Source organism: Gossypium hirsutum, chromosome D07 (genome assembly GCF_007990345.1).
Source record: "Gossypium hirsutum isolate 1008001.06 chromosome D07, Gossypium_hirsutum_v2.1, whole genome shotgun sequence".
NCBI lineage: Eukaryota > Viridiplantae > Streptophyta > Magnoliopsida > Malvales > Malvaceae > Gossypium > Gossypium hirsutum.
Window position 1 is genome coordinate 37,612,628 of NC_053443.1, and position 25,476 is coordinate 37,638,103.

A 25,476-nucleotide genomic window follows, 5' to 3' on the forward strand; every position below is an offset into this window, starting at 1 on the left:
GTCAAAAGGTTTAGCTTTAAGAGTGTTTTCTATTTAAATTGTGACATGATTGAGTACTCGATAATTTGATGTATGCTCCATTTTGGTTATCAAGTCAAAGAATTTTGTGACATGCTAAATCCCCGAATATATTTTATTAAAAAAAACACAAATACAAATGGTTTATACATTTCAAGTATGCTTAGAGCAAGAGTAACTTGAATTTAGGTAACAGATGAACTGAGTAAACTGGGAAAAATTTGCTATGGCCAGAAAACACATGGTACGTAGGAAATTTTATTTTTAGGGAGCAATTTTCTGCATTGCCTTTGTTAAACCGAACCTTAGAAACTCTAACAAGTTTTTAAAAAGATTGCTGAGAACTGATGTATATATTGATTTTCGAATAGATTGACAGTAGAAGAAGGGTTTATGCACTGGCAATATTTTTGCATTCATGCACTTATGCATATTTTGCTTGAGGGCAAGCAATAACTCAAGTTTGAGGGAGTGATAACTCTTAAAAAGAGTTATATTTCATGCCTTTAGACTTAGCTAATTTCTTGTACTCAATACATTTAGTTTCATTTTAGGTCATTTCATTGGCTTTTTTATCATTGGAGTGAAGGTCTGTTGGGGTAAAAGGCTGGGCAGTTTGCCAACATGAATGTCATGGCAATATCAAGAAGATGATCGAGTCAACACTCAACACATACCAGTTTTAGCCTAATTCTATTTGTCCCAGAAAAATTTACCAAAAAAAGTGGAGAAGATATTGTGGGCCGTTGGAGTTACCTTAGGAAGAAAAGCTTATAAAAAGCCAAAGGAGGAAACCCTAAAGGGTGTGGAGATCCGGAGGCAGCAATAAAGGGTAGTGGCTGAGTAAAGACGAAAGGAGGAAATAAAAGGTAGTCCCTCTTAGTAACCACAGGACATTGTGCTGTTGGATTGTTGATTGACTTGGCAATAGCCTTCTTTCTAAGTTCTTCCATTATTTCTTAATATGTTCTTCTGTTAATTTATTTGACTGAAATGATGTTGGGTGTTATTTTGAACTTGAATTGTAATTGCCAACCTATGAGTTAAATCTCACAAGGCTGGGATTACATGATGAACCTTTTATTTTCGTTAATGGTTGAAGCATATATTTGATTTAATCTACTATTTTATTCAATTGTTTTTATTTCCCAATTATATGCATATATTCTCTAGACATAGAAGAGTGTGTAGTATGCCCATAAACTGAATCTAATTCTGAAAAGGTTAGATTAGTTGGACTGGAATTGAATGATACAATCGGGTGTTCGACTGAATACTTGTAGCAGACTCTAGACATTGAGCAGAGATTGTATAGAATGAAGACAAAATAATGCAAGGTATCGTGCTAAGGCCTATAGGCACATGCCAGGTAATTTAAGATCTAGCTCTCAAGAGAAGCAAGTCACTTTAGGTCTCTTCTCAGCAGTAGATTGAGTAGGATTTGTTGAGGTATACTGAAAGTAAGGTCAGATTCCTAGTAATCCCAATCTTCCAAATCAACATCGTAGACCCTTAATCCTTTGTCATAGTATCTTTTCCATATCATTCTTAGTTATTTATTTATTCTTAATCCTTTGTCATAGTAATTATTCTTGTAATTGCCATTGCATCTTTACCCTTACTCTACCTTAGCATTTTTCAGTATCAGTCAATACATATTTTTCACACATCCTTACTACTTTAATTTACCACTACGTACTTAAATTGGGTTTACAATAACATTAATCATAATTTGATCTAATAACTTGACCACTTTTACACCTCATCCATTCCCTATGGAGATGATCTCACTCATCACTTTATTACTTGATTCCACATGTATACTTGCACAATTTGCATACCATTTCACACGCGACACTTACCTAGTCTTGATTGATTAATGTCTACTCTGAATAATTGTTCATCTACAAATGTCTCCTTAATTTCTTCAATATCCTCCTCTTGTAAATTGTTTTTAGTTCTGGATAAATGATCTACAATTTGATTCTCCATCCCCTTCCTGTCTATTATCCATAAATCAAATTCCTAAAGTAATAAAACCCATCTCATTAGTCTTGCTTTTGTTTCTTTTTTCTTCACAACATATTTTAGCGCAGCATGATTAGTATACACATATACTTGATTCGCCATTAAGTAGGGTCAAAAATTTTCACAAGCGAACACTACTACCAACATCTCTTTCTCAGTTGTAGTGTAGTTGCACTGTGTTGAATTTAGTGTTTTGCAAGCATAATGAATATCCCTAAATAGATTATTCCACTTTTTTCCCAGAACTACACCTACCGCACAATTACTAACATCACACACAATAATAAAAGGTTTTGACCAATTCGGGATGATGACTATAGGAGAATATATGAGTTTTTCTTTTATTACCTCAAAGGCTTTGATGCAGCTTTGGTCAAATATGAAAGATGTCTCTTTTGGGAGAAGTTGATTTAGAGGTTTAGAAATATGACCAAAAATCATTTATAAACCTCTGATAAAATCTTGCATGGCCCAAAAAATTTTAAACACCTTTAGAATTTGTCAGATTTGGAAGATGCTTTATAACTTCTTTTTTGGCTTTATCTACTTTTAAAACTTTTCCCGATATTTGATACCCTAAGACCAGTCCTTCTTTCACCATGGAATGGCATTTGTCCCAATTAAGCACTAAGTTAGTCTCCTCCCATCTTTTTAACACTTTTCTGAGGTTACCCAAGCATTCTTGAAAAGATTTCCCATATACAGAAAAGTTGTCCATCAATACATCCAACCCCTATTCTAACATAACAATGAAGATCGCAATCATGCATCTCATGAAGGTTTCTAGAGCATTGCATAGGCCAAAAGGCATTCTTTCAAAGGCATACATACCAAAGGGACAAGTGAAAGTAGTTTTCTCCTGGTCATCGGGATGAATTGGGATTTCATGATATCCTGAAGGAAGCAATAATAATCTTTTCCTGCTAACCAATCAAGCATTTGGTCAATACAAGGCAATGGGAAATGGTCTTTTTTCGTTACATTGTTCAGTTTCCAGAAATCAGTGTATACTCTCTAACTTGTAATTTTTTGAATTGGAATTCACTCACTGTTATCGTTCTCGACTACAATTAGACCTCTCTTCTTCGGAACACACTAGGTTGGGCTAACCCATTCACTATCAGAGGTAGCGTAAATAGTACCTGCATCTAACCATTTAAGCAATTCATTTCTTACCACCTCCTTCATGGCTGTATTAAGTCTACGATGAGCATCTACCAGAGGTCTTTCCACTTCTTCTAATCTGATCTTGTGCTGAAAAAATGTAGGATTGATTCCTTTAATATCAACAATTTTCCATCCCATCACTTTTTATTTATTTTCAAGACATTTAATAAAGCCTCTTCCTATTTTGCGTCTAAACTTGCAGCAATAATTACTTGTAAAGTATTTTGTTTCCCTAAATATCCATACTTTAAATGGTTAGGCAATGGCTTTAGTTCTAATTTTGGGGGTTTGATAATAGATGGCACCATTTTCACTGAGTTTATGATAATTTGCTCTAGTTGTTCCTTATTATGTCTCCACCAGTCCAATTGATTTACCATGTGATGGTTCTCTTCTTCCACACTGTCCCCCTCTTCTTCTATTTTGTAACCCATTGATTCATTCGTATTGAATTCTAATTCGTTACATTCTTGCTCCTTATGAAATACATATTCCAGTTCTTGATTTTGTATTTCATGACATTCTTCCCAAGTTGATTCATTAATGTTGAATCTTTCCAATATTTCCATTACTTCCTCTAGGGTTTTCATCCAAATGCTTCCCCCATCATGATATCAAACTTTTGTCTATTTTGACTATCCAAACCATAGTAAAAATGTTGTATTTGAACTGTGAAATGTATTTCTCCACCAAATATAGGTCTAAGGATTTCCTTGAAACTATCCCACGCTTATCCTAAAGTTTTAGTGATACCTTGCTGGAAATACAATAACTGCATGTAACTGCTTAATACCTTAGTTATAGCAACACCCGGTGAAGGAATAACTGCATGAAGTCAATCAACATCATGATGATGTCTAGAGGAAGTGTCTCTAGCCACATTTTTGCTTTTCCATCTAAAACAAACTGAATCAATAATAACTTGATAGTCTCGGATGGAATTCCTATGCAACTAACAGTGACACATATAAGGTCAAATTTCAACAAAAATGCTATGGGATCTTCATTGACATGATTGGTAAATCTGACATTATTAGATATCCATGTTAGTAGAGCAGGAGTTAGTTCAAAATGTGAACTATGGATAATAGGTTGGGAAATGCTAGACTTAACCAATTTACATCAAATAATGTCCCCAATACCTGCATATTGTTAGTAACTTATGTGTGAATCGTATTTATAACTTAAAATTTTTCTTAATTATTCTAATTTAAGTTCAAAGATTAAAATTACACTAGTGATGTTGCTTACCCGGCAATAGCTACAACAACTTGATCGCCTCTAGACGTACTAACGTCCAGAGTGTAAATACTACAATAAAATATAGAAAGCTGATGCGATATCTGCAAGTATACGGGTTGAGTTATAATATAGTTTTACAATGAAGTAGGTGAGTACTCCTAGGATCATACCCATGGGAAGTGAGTGGCAGATCAATTTTAACTTAAACAATAAAAGATTTAATTAGTACTTTAAATTAGTTATAATACAAAAACATAAAATAAAAGATTGGGGGTTTTATAATAATACTAATAAAAACAAAAATAACATAAAAAGATAAATTTCAATAGATTAAAAAGGGAGAATAAATCAAATCTGGTTATGGGTGATTAGCTCACTTTAGTATTCTCCATCAACTATCATTTTCAGACTCCTCATCAATAAACTAGTTGCTACCCTAGCAGGATCTTCCGATCTTCCACTAACATAACGAGTCAGCAAGAACTACTTATCTTCTAACCTCACAGTTCAAACTGGTTTGGGGTTAAGATGTTCATGGATGGCCAATACTGATTTCGGGTTAATTCCCACATTGACGACTTCCCAAGGTTGTCAGGGCTAGGGTTTTTTTTTCACATTCTTCTTTTCCTAAATAGCTGATTCATTGAGTCACCCTACAAAGCAATTAATATATCATACATACACTCATTAAATCCCCATAGAGGGATTAGTTCCCCATGGCTTCCAAAGACAATATATAATCGATGTAAAGAGAAAGTATTCTAATTAAATCGATAAGATAAAGTAAATGAAAGACCTTGATTGTATTGAACTTAAGCAGGAATCCACGGATTCTGAATGCTTCCATAATTTAGATCTCTTGAAATCAAAAAGAACAATTGAAATAAATCTAAAACGCTAAGAAAGAAAGAAAGTTAAACTCAATTTACAAGAGATAATTTAGGTTAAACTAATTATGTCCATAATAGGTGACAAATGAGCCTATTTATAGCCTTTACGTGGTCATCGTACTTAACCCTAGGTTAGCTAACATTCCCGAGCTTAAAGTTTAATTGTGCAGACGAAAAGGCCCTAGCTTCGTGTGTTGCTTCCAGTGTTGCTTCTATCATAGAGTCAATGTCGCGACACACTAGGACCTGTGTTGTTACATATCAATCATTATACTTCTCTGTAGCTATCTTTAAGTGTATGTTGCGAGACCCTCAGTCTGTGTCGCGACATCGAAGGCAATCTGAAGTTTTCTCCATTCTGCTTCTTATGTTGCGACATCGAGTCATCCCTATTGTGACAGCCCATGAGGTGAAAGAGTTGCGAACTGGTTGAAATTTTGGCCCATGAGGTGAAAGAGTTGCGCAATAAACGTGCTCCATTAGTAAAAGTTATATGGCGTAGTCATAGTGTCAGGGAAGCGACTTGGGAGCTAGAAGAGACTATGAGATCTCAATATCCCCACCTCTTTTCAGGTAAATTTTGGGGACAAAATTTATTTAGGGGGGAGAATTATAACATCCTGATAGTCAGGGGTGACAGAAAGTGAGATTTGAGACTCTATTCCCGTAAATTGAACCCGTAAATTTTTTTATTAAATATTTGTGAAGTTAGTTTAGTAGTGAATTAAATTTTGGATAGGTAAATTGCATGAATTAGGAACTATTATGGTAAAAGGACTAAATTTCGTAAAGGTTAAAAGTTTGATTATAGATTTAAATAAATTAAATGGACTAAATATGTAAATATACCCTTGTTTCTTTTAATGGATTATAATTATGATATGTATATTTTATATATAAATATGTAAATATATTTGTCTTATAATAGTATTAATAATAAATAAAATGAAAACAAATGACTGAAATAAGAAATGAAAATGGAAAGTGAGATGAAACAATGCAAATAAGGGAGCCGGCGACACTAAGGGCTTCAAACATTCAAATTTCAATGGGTTAGTCAATTTAGTCTCATTTTCTTGTAATTTTTATATTTTTGGAATCTCGGTATTTAGAACTACCCGAATCATGTCATAATTTTTAGTATTGTTTAGTATTTTAAATGTTGTCATTGTTGAGTAGTTTAATTACTAGGGATTAATTTGATAGATCTTAAAGATAGAAGTGAAAAAGAACTAAATAGTGAAGTTAATTGTTGATTTTGACCAATAGGGACTAGATTGAGAAAATTAAAAATTAAGGGGTAGAATTGGAAAATAGGGAGTTAAATTTAACCTAGAATGAATTTATTATAAAAATTAAAGGTTAAGGTGGAAATTAACATTACTCTCGGTTGAGGGAATTATTTGAAGAATAAACAAAATATAGTAGAGAAACTAAAATTCTTGTGAATTGAGTTGTGTATTATTAATTGATTGTAATTATTTTATTCCATAGCTAACATTGTACCGGAATCTTCGATTGAAAAGGGAAAGGATAAAATTGACGTCGAATAGCTCAAAATTCACGACTTGTGTTTCTATAAATCGAACTCTTGTAAATTGTTGGATTTTGTGCTATTATGCATGGTAAGACATGAGGTGAGTGGTTTTGCTAAAATTGGGATGAAACAGATAGAATTGGATTGAATTGATGAATGTTTATAAGGATTTAAGTGTGTGTATTAAGAAATGTTCGTATTTGTATATATGATGAATTGAATAAAATGCCTATATGTTACAAATGTATATATATATAGAAATGAGGCATTGATTATATTAAAATATGAAATGAAACCCTATTAACTATTCGGGCTAAGTCAGATATAGATGACATGCCATAGGATACGATGAGTTCAGGGATTTCTTTGACCTCGAGCCGATGAGGCACTGGGTGTCAATTTGCTTCGATTTAACCTATGAGACACTGGGTGTCAACTTATATAGCGTTGGACGCAGTTATTAATTCGGATTTATCTGATGAGGCATTGGGTGCCAAATTGGTGTGTTGGTTGGATTCGTGTATCTGTCCGAGTCATGTTAATAGGGGAAATTAAATAATAAATTTATGTGTTTGATATTGAGATGACAAACTTGAGAAATGAATATGGAATAAGAAATGAAATATGAAATGATGAAATGAGATATGAATTTGAAATTAATTCATGTATTGATCAAATGGATGAATCATGCTATTGCATGAGTTGAATTACCAAATGCTATATATATGAAATACCATTGATATGTGCTTGAAGATGTGAAATTTTAGTGGATGTAAATAAAGAAGGAGTAAATTTTAGTGCATGAGTTGAAATTAATTCATGTATTGATCAAATGGATGAATCATGCTATTGCATGAGTCTTGTTGTATTTTTACATTTTGATTACTCATATCAAGTTAAATTTTACAGATTATAGAAGTAGTACTGAGTTATACTCAACGCATGGTTCTATTTCCTGTACGTAGGTTAGGTACTTTTCAACTTATCGGTGACTCAGCATTCAACCTCAATCCCGAGCTCAAGTGTGGTGATATTTTATTTTGTAATGATATGTACCTAGGTAGTGTTTGGTTGATAGTTTGTTTGTTAATGTGATGTTATTTTGGTTTAAAGTAAAATGATGGTTACTTGTATCTATGGTTGTGGTTGAAGCTATGTTTTGGTATGTAGTCTAGTTAATGTGTTGATATGTGTTTTAGCTTAAAGCCTTGTAGCCTAAATAACTAAATGTTAGTTCAATATTGTCTAATTTGGTATGAATGAAAGTCTTTGAATGGTTGATGTGTTGTTGATATGTTTGAAGATAAAAAATGTGGTACCAATAAGGGTACATTGGTTAGGAACTTAAGATGGTTGTTTTGGCTTATTTTGAGCATGTTTAGTGGTGTTTTGAATATGTTAAATGGCTGGTAATTGAGTTGCTTAGTGTCCAAGTAAGCATGTTTTGGTAAACTTGAGTTTCAAGGTGCATTTAGGTGCACATGGCCTAAGACATGGTTTGTCACACGGTTGTGTGTCACACATCGAAGTGTACCCTAAGCTTGTTGAAAAATAATATAGGTGTAGTTTCCACACTGGTAGAGACATGGGCTGGGACACGACCGTGTGTCTTAAGTCAGTGAGTTACACGGGCATAGACACAGGCTAAGACACGTTCATGTGTCCCAATTTCGAAAGTTACACAGTTTGTGATATTTAACACAGCCTGACCATATGACCGTGTGTCTCCTGTTTTTAGCTGTTTATGAAATTTGTCCTACACTTTCAGAATTGTTCTAAATTAGTCCCTTTTGTTCATAGGCTATTTTTAGGGATATATAGACTCAAATTAAGGCCTGTAATAATAGTTTTACTCTGATTTGGATTGAAATATCATTATACATTATTCGATTATATAAAACTCTATTATAAAAGTAATTGATTAACATGATCTGCCCCTGAATATTATAATGATATTAGTTAGCTTATACTATCGCTTGCAATGTAATTAGATGTTTTGATTGGTTAGTAATGCCCGTGACCCTAATTTGACGACGGTGAGGGGTTAGGGGTGTTACAGTTAGTGGTATCAGAGCTACAGGTTTATCCAATTCCCGGATTAAATTAAGCTCAGAATTGAGTCTAGAGGTATATTCCAAAGTTGAGTCGAGTTGAGTCGGGATTCAGTTGTTGATTATATTTATTTATGTTCTATAGTTGAATAATTTTAGATGAATATAATAATGAAGTTGATCAAGAGACGTATACTAGTGATGATGTTTCTAATGAGTTAGATGGAACTGAATCAGTGACATCGAGTGCTCATCCAGCTAGTGCTCAACAACCCAATATTGAGCGAGGTAATAATGAGGGAGTAGGTGATTCGCAATTACTTTGAGCTATCGTTGATACTTTTCAACGTGATGTGGGAACTACTTCTACTACAGTACCTGTACTTACTGTCTGATGGGCTCTGATAAAAGACTTGTGGAGATATGGTGCAACTGAGTTTCTAGGGTTGAAAGGGGTTGATCCCTCAATAGCTTAAGTTTTGATTGAATCCACTAAGCATAGTTTATAACAACTTGAATGCATCCCGCATGAAAGTGTAAGTTGTGATGTTTCTCTACTGCAAGGGGAAGCGTACACATGGTGGCAGTCAGTAACACACCATGTACCTATTGACTAGGACAATTGGGAATTCTTTCAAAAGGAATTCAAAAAGAAATACGTTGGAGAATTGTATGTTGAAGATAAGAGACAAGAGTTTTTTATGTTAAAACTGAGTGGGATGTTAGTGGCTGATTATGTACAGGAGTTTCTACGACTCAGTAAGTCGCTATTGAATTGTGCACTGCTGGAAAGAGGTTTGGAGCTATTAGCTCACATCCACAACTAGAGCAAAGTAAAGAATTTCGTGGTAGCTAGAAATCGACTTTTAAGTTTACAGATCTAATAGAAACCGTGATAATGAGGACACATTGGTGAGGCACTTAAGATGGATGTTTTGACATGTTTTGAGCTTGTTTAATCGTGTATTGAGTAGGTCTAATTGATGGCAATTGGATTACTTGTTGTCCAAGTAGGTAGAATTTCATAAACTTGAATTTGAAGGAACATTTAGGAGCACACAAGCTATCACACGGTCGTCTGCCACACACGGCCACCCCACACGATTGTGTGCCATTTTTATTTAAGGTGCAGGCTTCACAAGGTCTAAGACACGACTTGCTACACGATTGTGTGTCTCAAGTCAAATTGTAACATGGTTTGGCACACGGTCTATGACACGGCCATGTGACATAACATCAAATGTACACACGAGCTGGTACACGGCCTACGACACGATCATGTGTCCATAATTCGAATACACACACGATTTAGAACACAGCCTGCGACATGACCGTGTGGCCTTAATTGGAATATTCATAAAGGTAGACACACGGGTTGGGACACAACCATGTGTCCATACTCTGAGTACTCACACGGTCTAGGCTGTGTCACACAGCCTTGCGGCCCTTGTGTTTTCAAAATTTTCCAAATTTTCTATTTTGATTCAAAATGAAGCCTGATTATTTTCAAGTAATTCTTAGGGCCCCGTAGGCTCGATTTAAGATCCATATATGTATTTCCTACTTGATTTAAATGAATTATTGAATGATATTAGATAATTTGTATAATTGTATCTATTTGAGTTTAAATGTTCTGAATTGTTCTGTAATACTCCGTAACTCTAATCCAGCAATGGAGACGGGTTAGGGGTGCTATAGGATATGTCGCAACACCTAAGGGAGTCTAGCAATTCTGGCGTTCTGCTCTCTATGTTACGGCATCGAACTCCCTATGTTGCAACATAGTGACCAGCTTTGAGTTCTTATTCCTTTGAATAGTCTCTTATACACTTACTAAGTACGTTAGCTCGCCTTTAGGCCTCATTCGACCCCTAAGGTCAATAAAAGACTCAAAACACACTTTTTATTGAATTTAAACTCAACTGAAAAAACATACTAAAATTGCTCGTATTCAAGCTTTAGAAGTATGAAAACTAGTTTAATCTGCTACATCGAATTACGACAGATCAATCTTCCCTAAAGGATTTAGGTACTCGTCTTATCCATAATCTGAATCTCGATGGAACAAATCATGTGAAGAGTGCAATTGATTCGAAAGAGAAAAAAGATTTGAATAATTATGGAATTGATACCGGATGGGGAACAAAGTAGCAAATCAATTTATTGGAATAAATAAATAAATCAAATACAAGAAAAGAAAAACTAGAATACTTTAATAATATAAATAAACTCTAGGATCAAACTTATTCCAAGAGAAAAAACAACTAAATTATGTAAAAGCAAAAAGAAAATCAGTCTACTCCTACTCCTAAAATACTAGGGTTTTTGAGGCGTTTAGGACGACTTTGTTACATCAAACCCCTAATGTCTTATTTATAGAAGTGTTGGCAGCTCAAATTAGGTCTTTAACACATCCTAGGTCTATTTGATTGCGCGGACGAAAATAGCCTTGATATACTTGGGCAGCATGTCCACCTGTGTCGCGCCACAAAATGTCTATGGTGCGACACGACATGCATAATATGCCTTGTATCATATTCATTTTGTTCTTTGACGTCTCGGGAAGCTTACGCATTACTTGTCCCTTGTTTCCATGTTAATTGGGCCTTTAATTCTTCATCCTGGACACTCATTAAACATATTAGTACTATCTAAGACCCGTGTCGGCCTATTAGGTCACAACACTTAAAAAATGTGTTAAAAATAATTATTTTATTAATATTTAATCTTAGGTCCTAAATACCAAAAACATAATATAAAATCCTAAATTGCCTAGAAAACAAGCTCTTTAAGTACATAAATGACCTGAATTGACTACTACATTTGACGACAAGTCAAATATGCCTACACTTAAGTCTTATCTTGTCCTCAAGGAAACTAAACAAAAATAAAATAAAAACCAAAAACTAAAACTAAAAATAGAAAATAAACATGCAAAGAAAACAAAATTTACTTGAGCTAGCTTGATGAACGAGATTGGGTTGGAGCATCGACACTAGGAAATTTTACCTAAATATATAACTCTAGCTAGAAATTTAAACAATCTACAATTATTTACACCTAAACAGATTAGTTCAAGAAATTACAAAGTAAAGAAGTTAAAGAAAATTAAATATATATCTCCATCAAAATGTATATACGAATATAGCATTTATTTTTGCAGGGTATAGTCAGTTCAGATATTTGTTTCCTACTTCGTTTACTTTTGTCCATGTTTGGCTCTAATGTAGTAATATTTTCCCGTCTAATCCCTTCTGATTTTTTTATTTATACCAATACAATTGAGATTTTTCTTAGACACTTTTGTAAGGGTTATACTAGTCATACTACACTGATTCAATAACCATGGATTTTACTGAGTACTTTCTTTTCAATTCAAACATCCCATACTTTTACAAATATAATTACCTATTCATATCTACCTTTATCACTTGGTATATGTAATCTCTTTTTTCTATTTACAGTTTAATAAACTGAACTAATTAATCTAAATATAAACAACCTAAATTATTTAATTTCAGGTTATATTTACAATTTAAACAAACAACCTAGGTATATACTCCTAACTAATAACTTGTATTTCTACAAGCTCACACACAAACAAAAAATATGCAATTAAAAAATTAAAAACTATAAAAGAAAGAAAGAAAATAATGAAATATAACAGAAAAAATTAAAAATTTTCCCAAGTCATCCCCCACACTTTATTCTATACTTGTCCCTAATGTGCAATGAAATATATAAAGAAAAGAGGTTACCCGATTGACATAATTGGTGTAATAAAAGTGGGTTTCTACTAAGAAAAACTAAATAACTATATATAATATTAAAGTCTTAAATACTTAAAATCTAAAATTTAAAAAATTCTGAGGAAAATTAAAATACTAAGTTCAACTTTAAAAAACTAAAAATTAAATGAAATTGTCTAAAATTAGCTGGACCCAGGATCTGATGCCTCGCCTGCTTTGCTTGGTTCGGTTTCCACCTTCTCCTTCAGTTCTTCCTCTGAATCTTCTTCAAGGTCTTCCTCTTCCTCTAATTCCATCTCTTTCTTCACATTGCTTGATTCGATCGTTACCTTATACTTAGTTGTCGAGAAATGTGGAAACTTCAACCTACTTCTTCTTGCATAATCTTTAAAAAATGCCCTGGCTTCTTGCATCAATCGAATGATCCATTTCGGATCAGGTAGCACTATCATGCCCTTGACCTAATCTAATTCGTTGGATTTGGATTTCAAGTGTTACATTCCCTATTATAGACTTATTCATGTCTAAACGTTTAAACTTTCAACAAAATACATCTTATTCAATAGGGCTGCTTAGTTAGATCAGGACTGGGTGTACAATAACTAATTACAAAAATTAAACAAGCCTCTTCATTCAATGAGGGTCTACAAGTATATATATACTACACTTATTTGGCCAACATGTTCTATTCTCACTACAAGGTTTCTAAATATATTTCCTAGCCCACTCTCAGTATTTCGGTTAGACTTGATCACGTCACCTCAAGCTTGCTCTGTACGTAATAGCCCATCTTGCTATTCCTCTGGTGTAACCCTAGGGTTGTCCCTCCCAGCATAGCCTCGAATTGGCTTACCTGTGACATAAAAGACACAAAAGTAAGTTCATTAGAACTTAGTGAAAAGATTCTCCTTTACCTAATTCATACTTGAGAATTCTTCTTCATCTTTTCTTCTTTGGTCCTTCCCTTGAATCAGGCGATTACATCATTAAGATTCCATTCATTGTGTTGTTGATGTCACACTTCATTATGAGAATATAAATTTCTATTCCTATCATCATTACCTTACTCACATTCTTAAATTTGTTTTTTCGTGATTTCTAAACCATTCCTGTTACAAAAGGCCTTACAGACAGAATACCTTTGGTTCGCCACTTGCGCTAGTGCACTCTGGTCTCATTGTTCTTACCATGTTGCTATACTTGTTTAGCCATAACACTTCTTACAAGTTTTTCTTTTAGAGTTCGACAAACGTTATTTTACCAGACTTTAGAGTTTAACATACCCATCTAGTTTTTACTTATTTTTTAGCTCCAAACTTTAGTTCTAGACTTCCCTTGAACGGTGAGCTTGAACTACTTCTTGTCATGAAGCCCTCATAGGTGGAGATCCAAGTCAGCACCTCAACTTTCATGAAGGAAGGAAGCACTCCAGATTGCTTCAGATCTAGACCAAAGAAGTTCGTACTGAAAAAGGAAGAGGAAAAACTCCTTTTTTTCCCATTTCTGATTATCTAATATGCATACAACCTTTAACCCTATAAGAACTTAGCATGCATAAAAATCCTATTCTGTCTGCCACATGGGTGGTTTATAGCTATAAGAAAATGTGTACAACAATCCATGGTTTTGTGTATAAATAAATATTTTTGGCTTACAACGTCCGTCGATGATATCCTGATTCTTCTTGAACATTCTTCACACTTCACTAAGTTCCACTCATCGAGATGTCTCACTTTCTAAGACATTTTCACTTGTTCCCCCAATGTTAACGGTTCTCCCAATCTATTTGCTAAAGTATCATTTAGGAAAATAGAACTACGCTACTACTTTCCTTTTTTTTTTTGTTTGCCTAATCAAGACTTTGCCAAGGGCGCATCCAAAGACTTTAAGCCATTGGTTAAGTCCAAAGCTTAACTCACTCAAACCCTATTCTGAAATTCTTACTCTTAAAAAACATTCGAACACTAGGGCTTCATTGGGAGGGATGCTACAATTCTCGCCTACATAGGGAATATCGTCCTCAAATTTTCTAGCTTGAAGAATTCCACTTGAATACCAGACTATTGATTTTTCGCCAAGCACATGCTATAAGTTAGGTGCACTTTGAATTTTAACCGTCATCTCAAAGTTTCTAAACACTCCACTTACATCCTTAAGACAAATGTCGAACATACATTGGAGAATTTGAAAATTTTCTCCTTCTTAGAATAACTTCCTGAGCAAGTTGTTTCCATAAAACCAGTATTGAAACCCTTCATCGAGTTTCTTTGCATAATCACTTGAAATCCTAACTTTCCTTTGCTGAGTTCGTCAGGAATCTTCATCCTTAATTTCTAATTTTTCTCAAGGTAATTTCTTCCACTTTTCTTCTTTTAAAGTTTTAACACTTCATCCCTACCATGATGAGGACCACCATCAGAAAAGGAGGTCGTGACTAGACTACTAAGGTCGTTGCTCGTGAATTATCATCATTCATAAAGGCTGAGATTTGTGAATGAAACACCACGAAGGAAGAGATTATTCGATTTTTAGGAGCCAGGGGCCTCCGAACCCCAAACTTTGCCTATGATTTCAAGTTTCCCGATTGGCGTCTTCCTACTGATAGTTCGCTGGGTTTTATCATACCTCTCATCTAATTAGAGGCAGGATTCCATCTGCCTCTCAATCCCTTCTTTTGCACCATAATTAACAGCTACTGTATCGTACTAGTCCAAATATCTACCATGTCCTGGTGGACCTTGGTGGCATTCTTCATTGATTGTTGCATTCACAATGAGTGTCTACTTTTGAGAGTTTTTCAAATACTTTACTAGCTCAAGGTTTAGAGCTCTGAAGCTTCTGTTGGGGTTGCCCACTTTAACATGAGGTCCTGTTGTGTGCCTCTTATTAAAAATAGGATTTCCAATCTTCATTTTATGGAAGATAAATACATTAGGGTTGTGAGAAAGATCAAGATGCTTATGAGGTTGAAAGATGACCTGTCGTAATTCGGTGTAAAAGATTAAACTAGTTTTTGTACTTGAGGAGCTTGAATTTGAACAATTTTAGTAAATTTAACTTATGTTTTCTTAGTTTAGTTAAATTCAACAAGAAGTGCATTTTGAGTCTTTTATTAATCTTAAGGGTCAACTTATGCCAAAAGGTGAGCTAATGTATTTAGTAAGTGTGCAGGAGATCATCCAAAGCCATAGGAACTCAAAGTTGGTCACTATGTTGAAAAACGGGGAGTTCGATATCACAATATAGGGAGCAGAAGGCCAGGATTGCTACAATGTCTTAGGTGTCGCGACATAGCCAAGGGATATCACGACACACCCCTGAAGCTACCCCTAAACTATGCATACTACTTTCAATGTCACGACACAAGGACTAAGGTGTTGCAACATCAGTCTTATACGGGAAGCACTTACAAGCCAGGGGCATTTTGGTCTGCACAATGGAAATTAAAACACAGGAATGTCAGTTGACCTAGGGTTGAGGACGAAGGCAAGCCTAACTCTATAAATAGGCTCTTAAAACACTTGTTTAGAGAAATTTTATATTCTATGTTTTTCTCTATAAATTTAGTCTTTAGTTTTTCCTTTATTTTAGGCTTTAGGTTTATTTCATTTTTTTATTTCGTGTTCGTTGGAGAACATGAATTGTAACTATGGTCAAACTATTGTGGATTCTATGCTTCAATCATTACAATTTGAGATTCTCTTAAACATTTCTCTTGATTTATTATTTATGCTTAACTTTATTATCAAGATTATTGTGTTCATGAGATCCACAATGAACTAATCCTTTTATAGGGGATTAGTCAGTGGAGGTGTGATTAATTAATTTTTATGTAAGGTTTTCTTAGCAGATCAGTTGTTTGGGGGAGAAAGAACTTAAACCCTAGTCTTGACAACCCTAGGAAGTCATTTAGGTGGGAATGGAATTGTGATCTTTTAGCGATTAAATAAGTTAAATAGCAAATAGAAATAGCAACGATTTAACACCAATCCACAATTTAATTAAGATTTATGTAATCACTCTTCTTCCTTTCATTCTTAACATAATCCTAAAGGGTTAATATTTTATTAATCTATTAAATGGAAAAAGAAGTAATTTAGAATACTCTGGTTAGGATCGATCTAAACCAGCCTATTATGTATATGATTCAATATGCCAACTATTAAACAACTTATTAGAAATACAAGACAGCCCATTAGAAATGTCACGAAATCTCCTACTCTTGGGGGATGTCCTCAGCGCCAAGGAACATGTACTAGGGTGTATGTGTAACTTGTTCAGATCATCGCTGGGAAAAAAGAAACAACTTTTTTAGTATCAACAATCCATACCAGTGAATAGAATGGGGATCGTCCCAAAATTGATATGGCTTATCCGTGAACACCTTAGCCCCGAACTGATCTAGACTATGAGATCAAGAGATAAGTTGTTCCTACCGAATCGTTAGTTTAGTAGAAGATTGGGAGATCCTGCTAGGGTAGTGACTAGTTGATTGAGTAGAAACCCAAAATAGGAATTAGTTATGATTACCAAAGTGAGCTAATCGCCCATACTTAGATTTGATTAAGTTAGAATTTACATTTCACAAGTTCACTTTCCTTTTGTTATTTTTATTTCATTATTTATAAAAACCAACAAAATATTTATTTTATGTTTTATCATACTATAATTTATTTAAACTACCAATTACTTCTATTTGCATTGTGACACCCTATACCTGATTGGAACAGACTGTCTTGAATCTGAAGTGACACAATAGCCACTAAAGTGACGCTCCAGCTCAAGACCACTCAAAACACACCCCAACCTTATAACACCTCAATTCTAACTAATTAACTATCTAATTTTAATGTGAAAGCAATTTTGTGAACCATTTTTAAACTATTCTAATTATTTAACCTTAACGATTTTTTTGGTTATTTTACCATCTAAAGTTAAACAGTCTCGTTTTTAGTTTTAAATTATTACCAACCTTCTTTTATTCAATTTATTTGAGCCCTATAAAATTCAGTTACAATCGAGTTCATTTACTAAGTCTAATTTTTATTTTATTAATAGGAACTAAAACGTAAATTTTATGAACTTTTAAAACATTGCTCAAAATATTATCTAATAATATTTCTACCAAATTCTAACACTCACCAGTCTAACTCTAAAATATTATCGAGTTTCCCTATCATTAAAGACTTCAATTAATCTAATCAAGTTTTAGGACTAAATTATAATTTAGACAAACTATGATACTAAATTTAAAAATCTACAAAAAACCAGACACAAAAGAACCACACGGCCAAGTCTGGTGCCCATGTGTCCTTAAATGTCCGTGTTTGAATTGCAAAAAACTTTTAGGATGTTGACACATGCCCGTTTGTGACCACCACTAGCCTCCACACGCTCGTGTCCCATTTCAACACACCCGTGTTCAACCACCAACACGGTCGGGTCTAACAGCACACACCCGTGTGCAGACCACTGCAATTTTTTATGTCAAAAATTCATTTTAATTTCCCAAATTATACTTAGCAACCATCAATTATATCACACAAGGTACATACCTGAGCCACAAGCATTCCACTCCTTGGAAACCTATAATTAAAATATGTCAGGATAAAATACATGCTTCAAACACCATGTTTTCAATCACCATATGAACTATCATCAAGATACTATAAACCACACAACAATTAAGCATTAAAATCAAGCATGAAAGTAATTATAACACCACCAAAATAAAGGTCCAAATAAATGTCCAATGTCCATTACAATTAAATTAAAACTAGTCCTAATAAGTGCCACAGTGCCCCCTATTATTTCTAAAGAAGAATCCTTAAGCTACTACAAAGCCTTGATCTTGGATCAGCCTTGCGCTCGCTCCTCAACTCCTCAAGCCAAAAAAGTCTTTGCACAAAGCTATGAGGGTGTGAGCTTAAAAAGCTCAGTGAATGATCATAAAATCACACCCAATTCATGCATAAACTTAAAATCGCACCCAATTCATGCATAAATCTTGGCAAATTAAGCATTAAAATTTTAGTCACAATATCACATATTATAATCATAATAACATATTATATTCCATGAATAAAATTCCAATTTAATACGGCATAAGAAATCAAAATTTAAATTAAACATACACTTATATTGGCATAATACATCCATGTCAATATTTAAACACGTGATCATACATTCGATAAACGGATCTTCAAACTCCTACATATCAGAAACAGTCCCAAGTTGAGTGAGTCGAAGCCACATGCTCCCTCATATGGCCTCGTAATCCTATTAAGTGGAGACACAAGCTCAATACTCCCTTATTTACTCCAAAAATCAAAACTTCTTGAGCCATATGCACACAAATAACACATGTAATGGTGAGTACTCACAAATCCTATGGCATGTCAACTATATCCAATGGATCCACCATGCAATATTGCCAATCTAATCAAACATACAAGACATAAAATCTGATGTTTAAGCACTTAATTTAAAATGTAAAAATGTCATTAAAAGCATGTAGCTTATCAATTTCAACATCAATATAATTAAGCACAACAAATGCCTTTGTTCATGAGTCTTAAACCAATCATAGCACATACATGAAGTGCTCAAAAGCCAATTGCAATAATACTCTTGTAAAATAAAAATATTTTTGCAAATCCAATACAATAACATGCGATTAAGTCATTAAAAACACTATTTAAAACTTCAATTTAACACAACCAGAAAAATTTACCAATAGCCTTAAAAATAACTCACCTCTACAAATTATTTTTTCAAACAAAAGTGTGTTCAAGTAAGTAAGTTTAAGCCTCAAATCCGATTAGCATCATCGTCATCTCAGTGAGAAGCTTTAATAGAGACAAAATATGCATTATAAACTAACAATAACATCAAGAAATTCAAAATTTCATAAACTATATAGATCAAAATCATTTCTCTAATCTACCTTACCGAAATTACACAATTAAGTCGAAACATAAAATTCATCAACTAAACGACCTTCTCAGATCCACAAACCACTTCTAAACTTCATTTCTAGTCTATTAACATGAAACCTAAGTGTTAATTTCATCTATTAAATCATTTTAAAATTTTCCAGAAAATCAACTCATCTTCTTGATTAAAAACGAATTTATCAAAATTGATCAACCAAACGAGTTTGATCTCTTGTTTAATAATTAAAAACCTCTTAATAAACATATTTTGAGCTTAGACATCCATTTAAACTTGGATTATAACTCAAAATCATGGATTCACCATTATTGAGTTCCATGTTCAAGAAAGAAGAAATCAAAACTTGAAAATCCATTTTAATCAATTTAAATAGCAAATAATGACAGAAAACAACTTAAAAATGAATTTAGAGTTGAGAATTACCTTCAATTGATCTCAAACCATCAATTTAGAAGATTGAATCAAGATCTTTGAAGAAATTTTGGATGACTTTTGATCAACTTTGGAAAACTCTTATGGAGATTTTGGAGAGAATTTTGAGAGAGTAAAAGTTTAAATCTATTCTTTGATATGTGGTATATGAAATTGAGTAAAAAAATGAGAGAAAAGCTCTTAATTCAGGTGAAAATGGTATGCAAAGTGAGGTAGTTGCAGTGTTTTTAAAATTGAAAACTCCTACCAGATTTTTAAAAATTAGGGAAATTGTCATCAAGCCACTCCCACATTTCCCTTGTTTTACAAAATACTCCTTTTCCTCCAAAATTTCTAAAATAAGGATAATTTGCTATAAAACCACTCTTATATTTCCCTTGTTTTGCAAAATGGTCCTATTTAGTAATTATATTTTAAGTTCTCTCAATTAAACCCAAAATATTTCTTTTACCCAAAAATTATTTAAAACCATAAAATTAATTTTTCTAAAAATATTTTTATTTTTGAAATACTATTTATCGATTTTTAAATGAAATTAAGGTAACTAAATTTAAAAAATCACTAATAAACTTGATTAACTCCTAATTTTCACTTGCAACCCGGTAAACTTACCCAAAACTACTAGATCTATTTTCAGGGCCTTACAATGCACCCCCTCTTAAAAGAAAATTTCATCCTCAAAATTTACCTAAATCGAACAAATATAGATACTGACGCCTCATGATATCTTCCAACTCTTCAGTGGCTTCCTCAATCTTGTGGTTGCGCCACAAAACTCTCACCAATGGAACCGTCTTGTTGTGTAGCACCTTAACCTCATGGTCTAAGATCGCAACCAGTTACTCCTCAAGGGAAAGATCAGATCGAACTTCAATCTCCTCAAAAGGAACAGATGAGAAAGATTTGATCTATACTTCTGAAGCATGGAAACATGGAAGACATTGTAAATGTTCTCAAGCTCAGACAATAAAAAAAGACGATAAGCAACCGGCCCAATCCGTTCAATCAAACTGTAAGGCCCAATAAACCTCGAACTAAGCTTACTCTACCGCCTGAACCTCAAAACCTTCTTTCAAGGTGGGACCTTCAAAAACGCATTATCACCAATATGATATTCAATATCTCGACATCTCAAGTTAACATAAGATTTCTGCCTATCTGAAGCAGCCTTCAACCGCTCACAAATAATTTTTTCCTTGTCCTCGATTTCACGAACCAAATTCAAACCAAAATTCCTCTTCTCCTCCATGTTAGACCAATATAGTGGAGTCCTACACTTTCTACCATAAAGTGCCTCAAACGGAGCCTTCTGAATACTCCTCTTGTAATTGTTGTTGTACGTGAACTCAACCAACAGCAAATGTTGATCCCAATTGCCACCAAAATCAATATCACAACTCTGAAGCATATCCTCGAGAATTTGGACCACCCTCTAAGACTGACCATCTGACTGTGGATGATATATTGTACTGAAGTGAAGCTTCAAACCTAAAGCCACATGCAACGCCTTCTAGAACCTCGACATAAACCGTCAATCTCTATCTGATAAGATACAAACTAGAACTCCATGTAACCTAACAATCTCTTTAACATAAAGCTTGGCCAACTGCTAAAAATTGTAAGTTGTATGCACATGCAAGAAATGTGCACACTTCGTAAATCGATGCAGTAACACCCAAATTGAGTCATTCCCAGATGGATTGAACGACAAATTCGAAAGAAAATCCATCATGATCCTCTCTTATTTCCACTCTAGAATCCTAATTGGCTGAAGCAACCTAGACGGACGTTGGTGATCAGCTTTACCCTCTTGCAAACTAAACATCTACCAACAAAATCAACTACGCCCTTCTTCAACACAGGCCACCAATACAAAACCCAAAGATCGGACACATCTTGTTCCCACCAGGATTCATAGCATATGGACTACTATGAGCCTCGGTAAGTGTAAACTCAAAATTATATCGGGTTTTTCTATATATTTTTACCACCTTTTTACTGAATCATTCTGTTTACCTTAAGTAATTATTATTGTAATAGGATAATTTTACTTAATTAGTAATTTTAGACATGAATTTGGAAAGTATGTGAAATTATGCTTAATTACATGATTTTCATGCATATTTTGTATGAATTCAAGTTAATTTATTAATGTATGTATATTTCATTACGTATGTAGGCTATTGGAGACATGATTTAAATAAATAAAAGATGGCCATGCATAAATTATCCATATGGATGGCAAGACCATGCAATTTTGGGCATGGGTTGACTGCTTGACCCAATAAAGAAAGGTGATAAAAGATGGACATGTCTGCTAAGTTATTGGACTGAAAAAACCATCCAACAAGGAGAATTAAAAGCCCAATTTCGGCACTTAATGATGCCTGCCCAAAATATGTTTCAAGATATTTAATTAAAGGTTCCTAAAGTTGGAAAATAATCAAAATTTAGCCTAACAACTTCTCTGTTGAAACCGTCCACTACATAGCTATTTTTAACATGAAAATCAAATTCAAATTGAGAAGACTTGGTCCTCCCTTTTCCTTGAAGCATGGTCGGCCACTTGAGAGAGGGAAGGAAGGGAATTTAAACCTAATTTTAGTAAATTTAAACCCTTACCTTCACCTATAAATACCTTGTCATCCTTCACTTCTAAATCATCCATCATTTCTCAACATTACTCACTCACTCACTCTAGTTTTCTCTCAATCTCTTTTCCCTTTTTTCCCTTGCATAGTCGTCCATCCCCTCTCTAATCTTTAGCCTCGAAAGTTTTTTAAAAACCACTCCTTAGTCGGTTTCCCTTAAACACTTAGCAAAAGAAGCTTCAATCAGAACGGAGGAATGCTTTAGTAAGAATAGATTCGAAAGGCTGTTGAACTAAGCAAAGTTGAGCACATCAGGCAGAATAGATCCAAAAGGCTGCTAAAATGAGTCTAATATTTCCTCTTGATTATTTATTTTAACATGTTTGCTTTGAGTTTTATGTTTTGACATCAAATATGAAGTTTTAAATCCTATTTGCTAGGATAATTATATTAAATTGATGAGATTTATTTAATTCATGTTAACATATCTTGTGCCTCAGTTGATTATGTTTTCAATTAATATCATGATGCATTTCATTCATACATGATTGGGTGCACTCAGATTAGCTGAGCAATCCTACCTAGATAATGGCTAGTAGACGCATAATTGAAAACTGCACAGCTTAACTTAGGTTATTAAAACCAACTAAGTTAAGGTTCATAATATCTTTAGTTAGCTCTATTATTTTGCATGCTTTTTAGATTTATGTAATTAAACTATTGCAAACGTAAATGTCCTAGTGACCTTGCATAAATTCTAAGAAACTTTTAGCCTAATATGATCAGTAACATGCATACTTAAGTAAGTAAAAAATCCGAAAGGACTTAATTTGGTTTCCAAACCCATAAGAGATTGAGTTGCCATGGAAATAATTTTGAACATGTTAGCATGATGAAAGTAAGTTGATTTGATTAATATAATTAACCTAGCCCATTTAATGTTGATTTTTTTTGTTGCTAAAGCATTTATTCATACATTTAGGTAAATTTCATTTAGACTAAAAATTGCATTAGGGATCACTCTTGCATTTAATTAATCTAATCATTACTATCCAATTTTATTAAGTTTTTTACATCAAATTGATTATTATAATTTTGCAACTAATTATTTAAGCTTATACAGTCTCTGTGGAGACGAAACTCATTTTTACATACTTATTACTTGAACGACTACGTACACTTGCGTAAACATGTCACAAATCGTCACAAGTTTTTGGTGTCATTGCCGGGGATTATTACCTTAATCATTTTTTTGTGAAATTATTTTTACAATTTGGTTTTTATTGTTCTTTTATTTAATTTTTAACATTAATAAATTATTCTTTATTCTTTATTTTTTGTGATTTATTCTCAGGTGTTTTATGAGCATATATCGAATCGTTGATCTATTACCTGTGGACCCTGAAATTGGGTGGACATTTAGACAAAGAAAACGTGAGAGATCTACTCAAAGACAAGCTGAGATAGACCTAGGAAATCAGAATGAGGAACAAGGTAATGGAGTCAATCAAGTGCACAACCCAATCGTAATTGCTGATGATAGGGATTGTGCCATCAGACAATACGTTATGCCACTATTCAATGAGCTAAATCCATGAATCAGAGGGCCAGATATCGAGGCACCCCAATTTGAATTGAAACCAGTGATGTTTCAAATGCTCCAAATAGTGGGTTAGTTCAGTGGTCTGCTTATAGAAGATCAACACTTACACATTCGTTTGTTCATGGAGGTAAGTGATTCATTCAAGATAGTTGGTGTGACTGAAGATGCATTGAGGTTGACACTGTTTCCATACTCATTGCGAGATTGAGCACGAGCATGGCTGAATTCATTGCAACCATGTTCAATATCTACATGGCAAGAATTAGCAGAAAGGTTTTTGGTAAAATATTTTCCACCGAGTAAGAATGCAAAGTTGCGAAATGAGATAATAACTTTCCAATAATTGGATGATGAATCTTTATATGAAGCGTGCGAAAGACTCAAGGAATTACATCGTAAGTGTCTGCATCATGTGATTCCGCATTGTATCCAATTGGAGATGTTTTATAATGGTATTAAAGCACACACAAGATTAATGGTAGATACTGCTACGAATGGTGCAATTTTGTGTAAGTCTTACAACGAGGCTTATGAGATCATTGAAAGGATCACAAGTAATAACTACCAATGGCCGATGAATCGAGCAATTTTAAGAAGACAGGTAGTCGGAGTGCATGAAGTTGACGTACTAAACTCACTCTCGGCTTAGGTGTTGATCGGTTGATAACATCACAGCAATAATGGGCAAGCGTACACTGTCGATGCAAGTATAGTAGACAGATGTGAGTCTGTCAGATATCGATCCCACAGGGATGGTTGTCTTTTGTCTATTAATGTCAGTGCAATAGCTAGATAGAAATGAGATCAAGTGTGAGGATAGTTTTCGGAGCAATATCATGAAAAAATGAAATAAAATATGATGATGATAAACTAGGATCCCCAACATGAATCTTTAGTAGAATACTAAGTGTTCACAAGGTATAAAAGATAGGTGACTATCGATGCAATAAAATTAATGTATATCGTACTAAATGCCACTCTTTGGTGTAATCTGAGACTTAACCATGCACATTAACCTCACCTTCCGATGATGGCAATGGGGCACTATTAAGAATAATTGGACTCAATTCCTTTAGTCCTTACTCAACTTTCACTAAAAAGCTTATTAGCTGAAACTGTCTCTGCACCTTCCAGTGCTAGTGACTACAATAACACTTCCGTGTTTAGAACATTCAAACCCCTAAGATTAAAAAACAACAATAAGATTTAATAAG

General features: G+C 33.9%; 1 non-coding gene across 1 annotated transcript; it reads right to left on the reverse strand.

Annotated features, from left to right (window-relative positions):
- Positions 1-24,572: 24,572 nt before the first annotated feature.
- Positions 24,573-24,679, reverse strand: LOC121219705 (small nucleolar RNA R71). The gene has a single exon (XR_005916596.1). It is a non-coding gene; the product is annotated as a small nucleolar RNA R71 (small nucleolar RNA).
- Positions 24,680-25,476: the final 797 nt, after the last annotated feature.